Below are 15,096 nucleotides of genomic sequence, written 5' to 3' on the forward strand. Positions count from 1 at the left end.
GGAATCAATATGAATGAAGGTAGTGGAATTTAAAGACATGGAAATGAAGCAGTACAACTTAGGAGGCTAATGATGAAAATGATGCAAATACTAGACCAAGTGAAGAATTGGATGAATAAGGAAGAAACCAAACATTCACATATTGGTGATCATAGGGAATGGGGAAGGATCTTGTTATTATTTTGGTTGAGGGATTCCCTCAATGAATTAAAGGTGTGGGGTGAGGTCATATAGGACCTATTGTTACTCTATTGTATGCAAACAAAATTCTATCAATAGAGCCTAAGAGAAGAATTGTACAGGATCACCAAACTCCTATTGTCACTCAAATGATATATTTAATAATATTGTAGATACTTAAATTGTATGGACATGAATGAGGATCTGTAGCCAAAACTTCTCCTTTTTACTTAGAAATATATTTTACTATGCACCCCTTCAATAGAAATGTAAAGGTTAGATGTTCCATAATGAACTTAAGAAAGAAGACATTAAATTAGTAACATCAAGATGAAGAAAGGTTGTAGATAGGTGTAGATGACATATCTTGGGATCTATTCTTATAATCCTTCAAGGATAGAAATCTATCCCATTAGTAGAGTTAGGGTAGAGCATAAATGTTCCATCAACTAGAAAAAAAAAAACATTATTGTAGAGGAATACAAAAGTAATTTTTATGAACTCAAAATTTTCTCTAGATACAAGGAAGATGGTCATATGTTAGTAAAACACTTCATCAGGGGCCTTAGTGATAGAATATGAAGAGGAATAGAAATTTTTGAGCCTAAAACTCAAAGCGATTCAATTGCTAAATCCGTTTTAGTTGAAAGGAATGTAATAATAGGGATGGGAGACCATGTAGGTAACCAAACAACTCAAAACAATAATAGGAACAATAAAGGGGCTATAGATTCCCAAAATTACTCATCCTTTAGGGGAAATAAAATTTTTGAGAAAAAGAAAAAGTTCAACAACAAGAAAGGGAGACACTCTAATGATAGGTCAAATAGTAAATACATTTTTTGGTAGAACAAAAAATACATTTTTGGGTAGAACTCCTAGAATTACAAGGGGAGCATTCAATAATTCATTGCTCCTCCTTCTAGGAATTATGATAGAAATAAAGGATTTTTTTCTTTCATACAATAGGTACATTATGAATGAAGTGTCCCACATAGTACAAAAATAACTTACATACAAAAGAAGGTAGTCTATGAACCCATCATAGAAAATGAAGGATGCTCTTACCATATATTTGCAGTTATAGATCAACATGAGGAAGACTTGCAAGGAATAGTTGTTGGAAGCTTAGGTGTGTTAAAAGATTAAAAAATTCCAATCTATTTGATTTAAGAGATACAAATTTTATTTTTCTCCTACTCTAGTAGATTTGTGTGGGTTAGAGGCTAAGGAGAAAGGTGAGAAGTGGAGAGTAGAATTATCTTTAGGAGCTAAAATGTCCACAAACATGGTGGTATAAAACTATTAATTTAACCTACAACCTTTATCAAAAAAGGTAAACCTCTAGTTTATTCCTTTAGGTTCCTATGGAGTAATTTTGGGCACGAATAGATTGGGTATACATGAATCCTATATAGATTGTCAAAAGAAGGAAATTTTTGGTAAGAATGACTTAGGAAAGGAAAATAACATCATAGGGATAAAAATAGCCATTCCTTTACAAATTATATCATCAATGTAGTTAAAGCATAATATGAAGAAAGGATGTCAAATTTATGCAATAGTACTAAATGACCTTGAAAGGGAGATAGGAGAAACAAAACTTAACCATCATTTTCTAGAAGAATTCATAGATGTATTTCCAAAGGAAATTCTAGGGATGCCACCAAAAAGGGACATAGATTTTCACTTTTATTTTCTTCCAAGGGTAGAAAACATCTCCAAGGTGCCCTATTGAACGAGTACCCAATAATTAAGTGAATTGAAATATCAACTAGAGGAACTACTAGGAAAAGGTTTTATTAGGCCCAATGTATCTCCTTAGGGAACACCAATAATATTTCTCAAAAAGAAGGATGGTTCATTAAGGTTATGCATTAATTTTAGGCAATTTAAAAAGGTTACCATTAAGAACTAATATCCCTTAGCTAGAATTGATGATTCATAGGTATCATCAACTCAAAATTTATGAAGCATATATTCACCAAACAACTTCCAACACCTAATATGGTCATTACAAGTTTATAGTAGTACCTTTTAGACTGACAAATGCACCTTCAGTATTTATGAATCTAATTAATGAAGTCTTTGGGACATACTTGGACAAATTCTCGATAGTATTTTGGATAACATACTTATATATTCTAAAATGGTTGAAAAGCATAAGCAACATTGAAGACTCACCTCCAATGTTTTAGAGAAATCAACTATATGCTAACTAAGAAAAGTGTGAATTATTCCAAACACAAGTGAAATATTTAGGACATGTAATTTCTAAGGAAGAAATCATAGTAGATATTTCCAAAATATAATCAATAGAATATTTGTTGACCCCTAGTAATGTTTCTAAAGTAAGAAATTTTATGAGCTTGGTTGGGTACTACTAGAGATTTGTTATGGGACTTTCTAAGATTTTTCACCCAATCATGTCCCTCCAAAGTAAAGGGACACAATTCATATGGTCTAAAAAGTGTGAAACAACATTTTGGTGTCTTAAATAGAAATTGGCTAATATCCCAATTCTTGTAGTACTTGATCATGTAGGGAACTTTGTAGTGTGCATTGGTGTATCTTTAAAAGGTTTATTGGAAATTCTCATGCAATGAGAAAGAGTGATTTCTTATGAGTCCATAAAACTAAAAGATCATGAACTCAAATACCACATCCATGAATGAGAGCTTGTAGTAGTAGTGCATACTTTTTTCAGATGGAGGAATTTTCTCCTTGGGCATAAGTTTGAGTTGCATACAAACCAAAAAATCCTTTAATACATTTTCACTCAACCAAACCTTAATGCTAGGAAATGAAGATGGATGGAATTTCTATGTGAATATTAATTCAATGTAAAGTATATCAAAGGAAAAAATATTATAGAAAATCCCCTTAGTAGCCATAGACATGAGGTCTCCTCCCCCAATCTTAGTACTGATATGCACAGTCAAATACTACAAGGACTACCTTGTAGTGGTATCAAGAAGTTAAGTTAGTATTAGATTCTAGTATGAACCTAGAAGGAAGGTTTTATGGTTGCTATCTAGAGAAAGATGGGCTTCTAAGTCATCAAGGAAGAAAATATGTTCACAAGGACCATACTTAGTACATCTAGGAGTTAAGAAGATGCATGTAAACTTGTGATATCTATATTTTTAGGTAGGAATCAAGAGAGATATAGATGATTTCATAGATAGAGGATAAATACAAAAAACCAACACCTAATAGGTCTCTTATATCCTCACTCTATGCTTGAATGGAAATGGAACATCATCTCAATGGACTTCATAGTTGGTTTATGCTTAACACCTAAGAGACATGATTCCATTATGGTTATTGTGGATAAGTTAAGAAAGGTAGCACACTTCACTCCCATTTAGTCTTCTTATGTAGCTAGTGAAGTAGCCATAATTTCCATGAAGAATGTAGTCTAACTTCAAGGGATACCTCAAAAGATTATCTCAGATAGAGATCATGTATTTACATTAGAACTATGGACATCACTTCAAAAGGCACAATGATGGGGACACAACCCAAGCACAAAATGGACACAACAAGAAAGGGAAAATTTTATTAACTGTGTAAATATGCTAATACATTTAGTATAGAGAAAATAAACTTAAAAACATGCCCTAAGGGCTTACAATAGCATAAATTTGGAGATAAATTCTTCTTCTAGTACCTTCTCTCAAACTCCACTCTAACTTGCCTTTTACAATGCCAAAAATGTTCTTAAATAGACCCCGGAGGGTTAAGGATTGGGAATACATTCTAGAAAGTGCTAGTTGGTATCCACTGATCAAATAGAAGGCTCTAGAAGTCACATTAGAAGTCAGCACTAAATTAGAAGAATCCAGAAATGGTAACTGAATTTTCGGGAGGCATAACTTTTGAACCGTAGCTCCGATTGACAAACTATTTACATTTCCGAAAAGCTCTCAAAGCACTCTATAGCCCTATAGACCAGCTTTGCTGATCCCCCATTTTTTGGCCCTTTTAGAGGTCATTTAATGCCCCTAACCTGACTTTGAAGCATTCTTAGGAGGTCTCCAAAAACCAAAAAACTATAATAACTTTCAAATCGTGGGGCCTTTTGACCTAATTCTTTTTCTGGAATGCTTTAATTTACAATTAAATTCATTTGGCCAATTTACACCTTCTAGTTCACCAAAATGATGGATCAATTACATACTCCTATTTTTATGACATTTACATGTATCCCAAGGTGATTAAAAACTCTAACCCAAAACACTAATAGTGGAACTATGAGAGTTGGAACCTTTATTTAAACCAAATGGGTATCTAGAAATGAAAACACATGAAACAAAAACTAAGTCTAAGTACATTTTTTGGGTGACACAGGATTGCCCTTATACCTCTGGATACTCCTGCATTACACAAGGTACAAATTTGAACTTAAATTTGGCTTATCATTTGGAAATAGATGGGCAGCGAGAGAGAGAGAGAGAGAGTGAACCAGGTCTTGGGGGATATTATTTATATGTATGTTATGAACCACTAGAGGTAATGGGAGGATTTCTTGTATCTTTTGGAATTTTATTATAATAATGGATATCCCAACTCAATTGGTATAGCCCCTTACCAAGATTTTTATGGTCATCTTTGTTCTACTCCCTTAATTTGGGACCATCAAGAGCATAGAGTGAGTTTACAACCATAGATACTTCAAGCTAAGGATGTGTAAGTATGGAGGATCATAGGGAACCTGGTACTAGCTCAAGATAGGTAGAAGAAATACTTGGATGCAAATTGAGTGGATAAAAATTTTGTATTGGGAAGTAAGGTTTGTTTTAGAGTAACGACATAGAAGAGAATGATTAGATATGGAAAAGGATCACAGTTAGCACCATGGTTTTTTGGACCATTTGAGATCTTGGAGAGGATTGGACCTGTTGCCTACTAACTTGCCTTGCTACCTAGCCTCACTCGTATACATGTTTTTTTCATATATCTTTACTTAGAGAGTATTGTTGGAAATATAAAGGAGTAAATGAGAGGGGAGGGGTGAATAAATTACCACTAAAACAATTCCAAATCACTTAGATGTCAATAAAAACTTCCTTTTAACTCACAAATTGGTTAGAACTAGAAATCCACTATAATTTGGTTTATCAATCTTGATATATTAATGTGTATTAACCTTTAGTAACTTTGTTGAAGAAAGATAAAATAATATGAAAATAAAATGAACTTATGAGAAACTAAGATTTAACATTGAAACCCAATTTGAGAAAACCATCAATGTAAGGGTAAAATCACAAACTTATGTCACCTTTTATAAAGAAACGAGATATCAGAATTTGATAGTTCAACATTAATGACAAAAAATGGTATTTATGTTTAGAATATGAACATGATGTAAACTGATGAAATGTGTAGAATTGGATGAATTTTATGCCTATAATTTTTATAATTTTTTTGAATAAGAATTTATTCATTTTATTTTATTTTGAAGTCCCTTTTTTAATTGTAAAAAATATGGGGTGTAGTTCTCATGAAACAAGTATATGCAAATCACCTCTTTTTTTTTGTTCTGATTTCAAAATGTCTTATAGATGACATGTATAGCTAGGGAACAAAAAAAGAAATAATTATTGTTCATGTATATTTTCTTTGTTATAAGTACTCAATTTTGACCTTATCAGAATCTAACAATTTTTTCCTCCTGTCAAAACTTCCCTATCAAATCTATACCTTCTTGAAAAATAATTACAAATTCATGAAGAGGATTCTCTCCTCTAGAGATGAATATGATTTTTTAAATTTTTTGAAATGATTTACTATTTTTTTTCCTTTTTTGAGGGAGCATCTTCTGAAATGTTAAAATATTGATTTATAATATTTTGAAATTATAACATATTATAACTAATCAAAACACTCAAAAATTTATAAAATGATGATATTAAATCTGAGATCTAGAAAAAGGTATTTTTAGTTTTTGAAAAATATTGAGTTTTGATAGAGAAATGAGATTTGACCAAAATAGGTTTTGGTATCCTAAATGATGACACAGATCTGTACTTTTACCCGCAACTAGTTACAACTTTTTAGTCTTCTGAAGTGAGCCCTATTAAGAGCCAACCCTATTAAAGGTTACAAAATACACTGTTAAGTGTGACCCTATTAAAGGATTTAAATCGCCTTGTTAGGAGTGACCTTGTTACAGGTCTTTAAGAAACTTCAATATATAAATGCCACCTTGTTAAAGGATTTACAAAATGACTATTAAGTCAACTCTATTAAGATATTTCTTCATTGCTACAGTTGTTAGAGAGTAACAATGATTGACCGAAATGATAGAGAAACTATATTATAGATTCAGATCACTTTTCTAGTTTTTCCTCTAGATCCTTCTTGATTAGAATATTTTTTGCATCTCCTTGGATGTTCTACTCTTAATCATATATCGATCTTTATTCACATCTTATCTTCTTCCACAACTTCCATATTTAGATCCATACTTGACCTTTCATATATATGAAATCTAATGTCAAATTGGCTTAAATACCTTAACAAATAAACAAATAACATCCACTAAGTTGTTTTACATAAAACAAATAATAAATAAAGTTATTCTATTGTAGATTAGCTTTCATTGAAACTAGGTGACTCAATAACCACTGAGTTCCTTGGTAACCGAGATGGCTTGGTTTACACTAAACACCTTTAGTAACTAACTTAACTCAGTTTACACTAAAATCCCTTCAATGATCAACCTAGCTCAGTTTATAGTAGATCAATGAACTTGTCTTCTTCTCAAAAAAATTCTCGGCTAATACTGGAGTCTTCTAAGATTGATTACAACTTACAATTCTTGGTTATAGTATAACATTTGTGTGACATCAATGACAATATACAATTGAATAATTATTATCAAAAATCTCCCTCTTTGGCATTGATGGCAACATGTCATAAGAAAAGAAATATTTGGAGAAAATATCCTTAGTTTGATTTTAATTCTTCAACCAATCCCTTTGAGAGTTTCCCTTTTCCATTTAATCTTTAGACTCCATTAGATCAATTTCTCCCCCAATCTGATATGCGGATCATTTCCTTGTATTCTTCTATGATTACATCAATCTCTTTCTTAATGAATATATGAAATGATTGAATCTCTCCCTCATTGAAATTAAATGCCAAAGACTTGATACCATGTTTTTATAATGTTATTGATGTACTAATTTATATGCAATGACCTCTAACTACTTTGCATCAACTTGATAGATCTTCACTATAGTTTGGTTGATGCATTACTAATATCTACTCTAGTGAGTATTAGATAGGTGAATGAACCCTAGCTTTCCTCTTAGATACAAGAATGCATCCTTAGGTAATAGTTTGGTAAATATGTTAGTAACTTTCTCCTTTGTGTTCATATATTCTAATCTAACCTCTTTATCTTGAACTAATTCTCTTAGTAAGTGATACTTGATTGCAATGTGGTTTTTCTTGGTGTGTATCACTAGATTTTGGGATATTTTGATTTCACTTGTGTTATCATAATAGATAGCCACTGGATCCTTTATTTCTTCTTTCATTCTTGAAAATAGTTGCTTGATCCACATTATGTTGGAACAATTAACTATTGCAGCAACATATTGTACTTTTGTTGTACACTGAGAGATGCAATTCTACTTTTTTCTTGTCCATAATACTAACCTCTTTCCAATAAATAATTCTCCTCCATTCTTGTTCTTCATGTCATGAATTCTTCTAGCCTAGTCATCATTAGTAAAGTATTTTAACTCAAACTTTCCTTCATTCTTGTACCATAGACCATATTTTTGAGTTCCTTTTAGATATCTCATGATTCTTGTGATTTTCATCATATGATTGTCTCTAGGATTTTAAAAAAATCTTGCAAATATATTAATTGATAATACAATATCGGGTCTTGTGTCAACAACATACTAAAGTTTCCCAATCATAGATCTGTAGCTTGTTAGATTTACCTCAAATCATCATCCTTAGATAGTTTATGTCTAGTAGACATAGGTGTTCCAACTAGTTTGGGATCTTCCATTCCAAAGGTCTTCAATATCTCCTTGATATATTTTGATTGAGAAATATAAATGCCATCTTTCATTTGATGAACTTGTAAACCAACAAATAATTTTATTTCTCCAAACACTGATATTTCAAATACTTTCCTTATTTATTTAGAGAATTACTTGCATAAGTCATCACATGTGACATGTGATTAGGATATCATCCACAAATATTTCTACTAACAAAATCTTGTTTTTTGATTCTTCTTTAATATACAAACTACTATTATCATTTGTTATTTGAAAATCAATCTTTACCAATAATCCATGTAGTCTCTCATGTCATGCTCTATGAGCTTTCTTTAGACCATATAAGTCTTTGTGTAATTTGCAAACCATGTCTCTTTTCTTTGAATCAATGAAACCTTCATGCTGATCAATGTGAACTTCCTCCTCTAGAATTCCATTCAAGAAAGTTGATTTTAGATTCATTTGATATACTTTGATTCCTTTAAATGCAACATGTGCAAGTAGTGTCCTAACTCCTTCAAGTCTAGCATCAAGAGAAAATGTTTCTCCATAGTCTATACCTTCTTCTTGAGTGTATCCTTTGCACACTAGCCTTGACTTATTCCTTGAGACTTCTCCATTTTCATTCAACTTTTTTATGAATACCCACTTTGTGCCAATTACATTTTTGTCCTTGGGTCTAGGAACAATAGTCCAAGTTTTTTTCTCCTTTCAATTAATTCAATCTCTTCATTCATTTCCTCAATCTAACTTTCATTGTTCAATGCATCTTTAACAATTCTAGATTCAAATTTAGTAAGTAAATATGTACCTTTTAGTTTGTTCCTTGTCATTTTTCCTCCTATCTGATCTCCAATAATTTTTTTAGGTGCATGATTCCTTTTGAAATATCTAGCAAGTACAAGTTCCTTCTTTCTAGATTCATGACTTGATTCCCTTGGTTCACTATGCTCAAAGGTTTTGTGATCTTCTAATTTTTGTTCAAGCCCCACTATCTGTAACTCAAGTCCCTCTATCTAAGATTTAGGTCCTTCTATTTGAGACTTAGATTCCTTTATCTGAGACTCTAGTCCCTTTTTTTGAGATTTGGGTCCCTCAAACTATGAATCGGGTTGTACTAGTTGCAACTTGGCTTGAACTGGCGATTTATAGAACTAGTGAAGTTTACTAGTTTCCAATTGCACTTTCTTGAGCTCTAGGTAAAGTATTAGGCTCAAAGTCACCAATTTTTTTGTAGTCTTCACATTCCCTTCCACTTTTTTCATCATTATTTTCTCATCAATTTTTATATGTTCATTTTCTATAACCTTGTGAGTAGCAAGATTCAAACATTTATATGATTTTCTCTTGTTGGAATACCCTGGGAATATACCTTCATCATGTTTCACATCAAACTTTCCTTTCCTTATCTCTTTTAAGATATAACATTTTCTTCCAAATAATTTGAAATAGAAAACATTAGGTCTATAGTCATACAATAATTCATAAGGTGTTTGATTTGTATCTTTATTCAGTTGAACTCTATTCAAGGTATGAACGGTTGTCTTGATTTCTTCCTTCCAGTGTTTGGTTGCAACATTTTTATCTATCACTAGTGTCCTTTCACAATCCATGATGGATCTATTCCTTCTTTCTATTATGCCACTTAGTTAAGGTGTACCAAGTGTAGATACTTGTCCTTTGATTCCTCTTTTATTGTAGAATTCATTGAATTCATTGAGATGAATTCTCCTCCTCTATCTAACCTTAAACATTTTAAATTATTTCCTATTTCTTTCTCAAATCTAGCCAGATACCACTTGAACTTTTGAAAAAGCTCCAAATTTATTTTTCAAGTACATTACTATCATTATCCTAGAATAATCATTAACAAAAAAAAATGAAAAATTTGTGTCTAGTATACTCTTCGTACCTATTGGTCCAAAAAGATCTGTATGAACTAGTTCCAAGACTTCTTCAGTATTAAAATTCTTACTTGTAAAGCTATTTTTAGCCATCTTTCCAATCTAAAATTGTTTGTGTATGGCCATTTTAGGTTTCTTCAAATTTGGAATTCCTCTTACTTTTATGTTCTTAATCATAGTAACTAGATTGTCAAATTTACATGACACATTCTTTTATTCCATATCCAACTTTCCTCTACTTGTGCCAAAAAGCATGAAATTTTAGAGAGATCAAAATAGAATAAATTACCTTTTTTCTGATTTCTAGTTCCAATTAGGTTTCCCTTAGCATCTAGAAGCTTTTCCTTCCCATTCATGAATTCTACCTTGAATCCAAGGTTGTTCAGTTGTGCCACACTTAGAAGATTGTGTCTTACTCGTTCAACCTAGTAAGCATTGTCACATTTGAGTTCATCAATTAATATAACACAACCTTTTCTCTTCACATAACATGGTTCATTGTTTTCAAAATTAACACTTCCACCATCATAGTGCTCCAAGTGTTTAAATTTATTTTTATCACTAGTCATGTGATAAGAACAACCATTATCTATTATACATGTATCATTCTTTCTAGCATGACAAATAAGTTCCATCTTTTCATTATCCTCATCATCTGGTTCATCTTTAATACCAAAATACACCATCTCATCTTCATCATCACTATCATATTCTTTAGTAATATAAAAAGATATCTTACCTTTGTCTTTGTAGTCTATGTAGCTTTTGAAATATTTCTTTCCTTTGAACTTGTTGGATTTTCTATCATCTCTGCTTTCCTTGTTTGGACACCTTGCAGCAATGTGACCAATTTCTTCACAAGAGAAACAAATTAATGGAAATTTTCCTTTATATTTATCTTTTCCTTTTGGTAACCTTCTTGCAATTAGGGATTCAATGACTTCAAGGTTATCATCTAAATATTCCTCTTCTTCTTCTTTACTGTCAGATTGGTTTCCTTTTGAGTTTCTTCCCTTTCTACCAAGAGTTAGTTTGGCTTTGAATGTTTATTCTATGTTCTAAGATCTAGGAAGATAGTTATCAAAGTTATCCAACTCAAAAGATATTAATCTTTGCACTAGTGCATCCAAAGTTTTTTCATTTTTGGGATTACATCTCATCTCTTGAATAGCTAAAACTCTAATTGCATAAATAGGAAGAATAGTTCTTACTACCTATCATGTCATCTAGTGTTCTTCCTTAGGCTCTAATTTCACTCACACTTGTTTTAATTCTTTCATTGTATTTTATAATGTTTTCATCTTCTCTCATCTTCATCTAATCAAATTGGCCTCTTAGACTTTCTTCTTTGGCTCTCCTCACATTCTCATCTCCTCCATAGATCTTTTGCATCTTGTTCCACATTTCATGAGTAGTAGGATAATCTTTGACTTCATCAAATTCGGAATAATTGAGAGTAGAAGTAATGTCAATCATCATTATGTTGTGATTCTTCTTTTCCACCATTTGATCCACAAATAAAGGACCAGAAGGTGCCACATACTTCCTCTCTAGGAATTTTAGGCATGTATCTAAAATGTTTCCCACATGCAACTTCATGATTTCCTATCATGCTTTGAAGTTATCTCTATTAAACTTAGGAATCTTTCTTTTCCAAGACATATTGATCTTTAGCTTAGGTCCTTGAAACCTTTTTTGTAAGAACCAAACACTATGATACCAACTATTGGAAATATAATAGGAGTAACTAGGAGGGGACGGGTGAATTGGTTAGCACTAAAACAATCCTAAATCCCTTAGATGTCAATACAAAATTCCTTTAACTCACAACTTGGTTAGAACTAGAAATCCATTGTAACTCAGTTAAAAAAGAAATCTTTAGATATTAATGTGTATTAACCTTTACTAACTTATTTTTAGAAAGATAAAGCAAGAAAAATAATATGACATAGGAGACATAAAGATTTAATGTGGAAAACCAATTTAGAAAAACCACCAATGCAACTAGTTACAACTTTTCACTCTTTTGGAGTGAGCCCGATTAGGAGCCAACCCTATTAAAGGTTATAAAATCACCATATTAGGAGTGGCCTTGTTAGAGGTCTTTAAGACACTTCAATCTAGAAAGGTCACCTTGTTAGAGGATTTACAAAATGATAGTTATGTTAACTCTATTAAGAGATTTCTTCATTGCTACAAATGTTAGAGTAACAATGATCGATCTGATTGATGGAGCAACTAAATTATAGATTTAGATAACTATTTTTCTTTATCTTATTGATCCTTTTTTATCAAAATATTCTTTGTAACTCTTTGGATGTTCTGCCCTTAATTAAATATCCTTCTTTATTCATATCTTATCTTTTTCCACAACTTCCATATTTCAATCCACAACTTGACTTTTCATATATATGAAATATAGTTTCAATTAAGCTTGAATACCTTAAAAAATAAACAAATGAAATCCACTGATTTGGCTTACCTAAACCAAATAATAAAGAAAGTTATCTAGTTGCAGTTTAGTTTGCACTAAAACTAGGCAACTCGATTACAACTGAGTTCCTTGGTAACCAACTTGACTCTATTTAATTGAACTCCTTTGTAATTTCCTAACTTGGTTTACACTAAAGTACCTTCAATGATTGGCATAGCTTGAATTATACTAGATCACAAAACTTTTCTTCTTCTATAAATTCTTCTCAACTGATATTAGAGTCTTTTAAGCTTGGTTACAATTGGTAGTGCTTGGTTATAGTATAATTTGTGTGACATCAATGATAACATACAATTGAATAATTATTATCAACACCTAGCCTCACCACATATCCTTTCTTGTATACATTATTTATTTCATATATCTTTACTTAGAGATTATATCCTTGAACTTTGGAGCCAGTACACATACTCTATTAGAGAACCATACACGTTAGGGATTATGTTCTAGAGTAGATCAAGGTTCAGTGGGATCCTAATGATGAGTCCTATGCCACATTGGAGGATGTTGATAGATATTGGACATCTTATCCATATTTATTTTTTGTCTTTCAAGAAAAATCCTAGCCCTATGGAAGGAAAACGTAATGCCACCCTAGAGACATGATTTGAAATTTATTAAGAGATGCTAAATTCATTTTTATGTTAGGGATATGAGATATAATAATTTACATTATATTTTTAGAGATAAATTTATTAAGATATACTTTATGTGATTTCACATGTGGAATTTGATTATATGGATCTCTAACCCAGCTAACTCATCTAGTATTTGTATTAATATGATATATCATGATATTATGTATAGACATACATATATACATTTTGGTGATGAAAGTGTGTACAAGAATAGGTATAAAAGCCTCTATAGCATTTATTATTATAGAGATAGAACCATGAGCGAAAAAGGAACCTTGAGCCTAGAATCTCTTGCAGGGAAGCTAGTTATCCAAATCGGGATCTATGTTGTTGGTTTACAGATGCTTAACTTTTATCTTTATTGAATTTTAGTTGTGCCTCTAAATATATATCTTTACCTGAGTATATATGGGTGCACATACACATGCATAGACATACACACACATACACATGTATGTATGTATCTATGTATGTACCTATGTATGTATTTTTGTTGTTTGTATGTTAGTGATGAATGTGATTTCTTTCATAAATAAAAAATTGCAAACTAACTAATAAAGTAAATTAAAAGTTTTCAAACCTTGAACCTACCACTGTCATAAATTCACCTTAACTGACTCACCTTCATAACTCTTCAAAGAGTCCCCTTAAATAGTTAAATCCTAGGATTAAAACTTAATAAGGATCTAAATGAGACTAAGTATGAAAAAATTTCATAAGGACTTGAACCCTTGACCCTTGAAATGAGATGACAAGAACCTAACCAACACAATGTTGGGCATCTTTGAAAGTAAAAAAACTTGATCATTTTGATAATTTACAACTAATGAGGATATTAAAAAAATTTCAACATAAATTTTTAAGTTGATATAATCAATAGTTGAAGCCATAGTTAGAAGCACCGATTGCAATTGATACAACCAATACAAAAATTTTGGCACCCTATAAATAAGGATTTTCCTATCAATTATAGGACAAGAAAAAATGAGTTCAAAACTATAGTTAAACTTTGACATATAAAAATTTACATTCATACATTTGTAACTAGGAAGACTAGGGAGTCAAGTGGAAAGAAGGAATGACCAAACCTGTTGGAAAACTTGGAGGATTAGGGAACCTGAGGATAATACCATCAAGAACAATATTTACAACTCATCTTAGGAAACAAGTAGGCTATGATCATTTATCCCATGTTTAATTTGATGTATAAGAATTATTGTAAATAAGAATGAAACTTAGAATTATGTGTGTGTGTGTGTGTGTGTGTGTGTGTGTGTGTGTGTGTGTGTGTGTGTGTGTGTGTGTGTGTGTGTGTGCACATGTGTGTGTGCATGTGCATGTGTGTGTGTGTGTACATATGTGTGTTTGTGCATGTACATTTGTGTGTGTGTGTGTGTGCATGTGTCTGCATGAGCATGTGTGTATGGGTGTGAATGTGTGTGCATGTACATGTGTTTGTATACATATGTGTGTGTGTACTTGTACGTGTATGTGTACATGTGTTTGTGCATGTGTGTGTGTGTGTGTGTGTGTGTGTGTGTGTGTGTGTGTGTGTGTGTGTGTGTGTGTGTACATGTGCATGTGTGTGTGTACATACCTATTCTTGTGAGTGTGTATGTATGTAAATATTCTTGTAATCTCTACATTTAAATCTTTATTTTTGTGGAATAATTTAAATGATGTATCCCTTTCATATGTTTCTTTGAAAATAGGGGCATTGGGTATGATCTATTATTCTAGAGATTAAATTCCCTAAAAGAGAAATATGTTAGGGTCATAGCTCAGAATTTTAACCTAGGTGATGTCACAAATCCCTCATGTGCTAAAAAATTCTAGAATTCAATCCATTT

Source organism: Cupressus sempervirens, chromosome 2 (genome assembly GCF_028749045.1).
Source record: "Cupressus sempervirens isolate cs-2001-9-10 chromosome 2, ASM2874904v1, whole genome shotgun sequence".
NCBI lineage: Eukaryota > Viridiplantae > Streptophyta > Pinopsida > Cupressales > Cupressaceae > Cupressus > Cupressus sempervirens.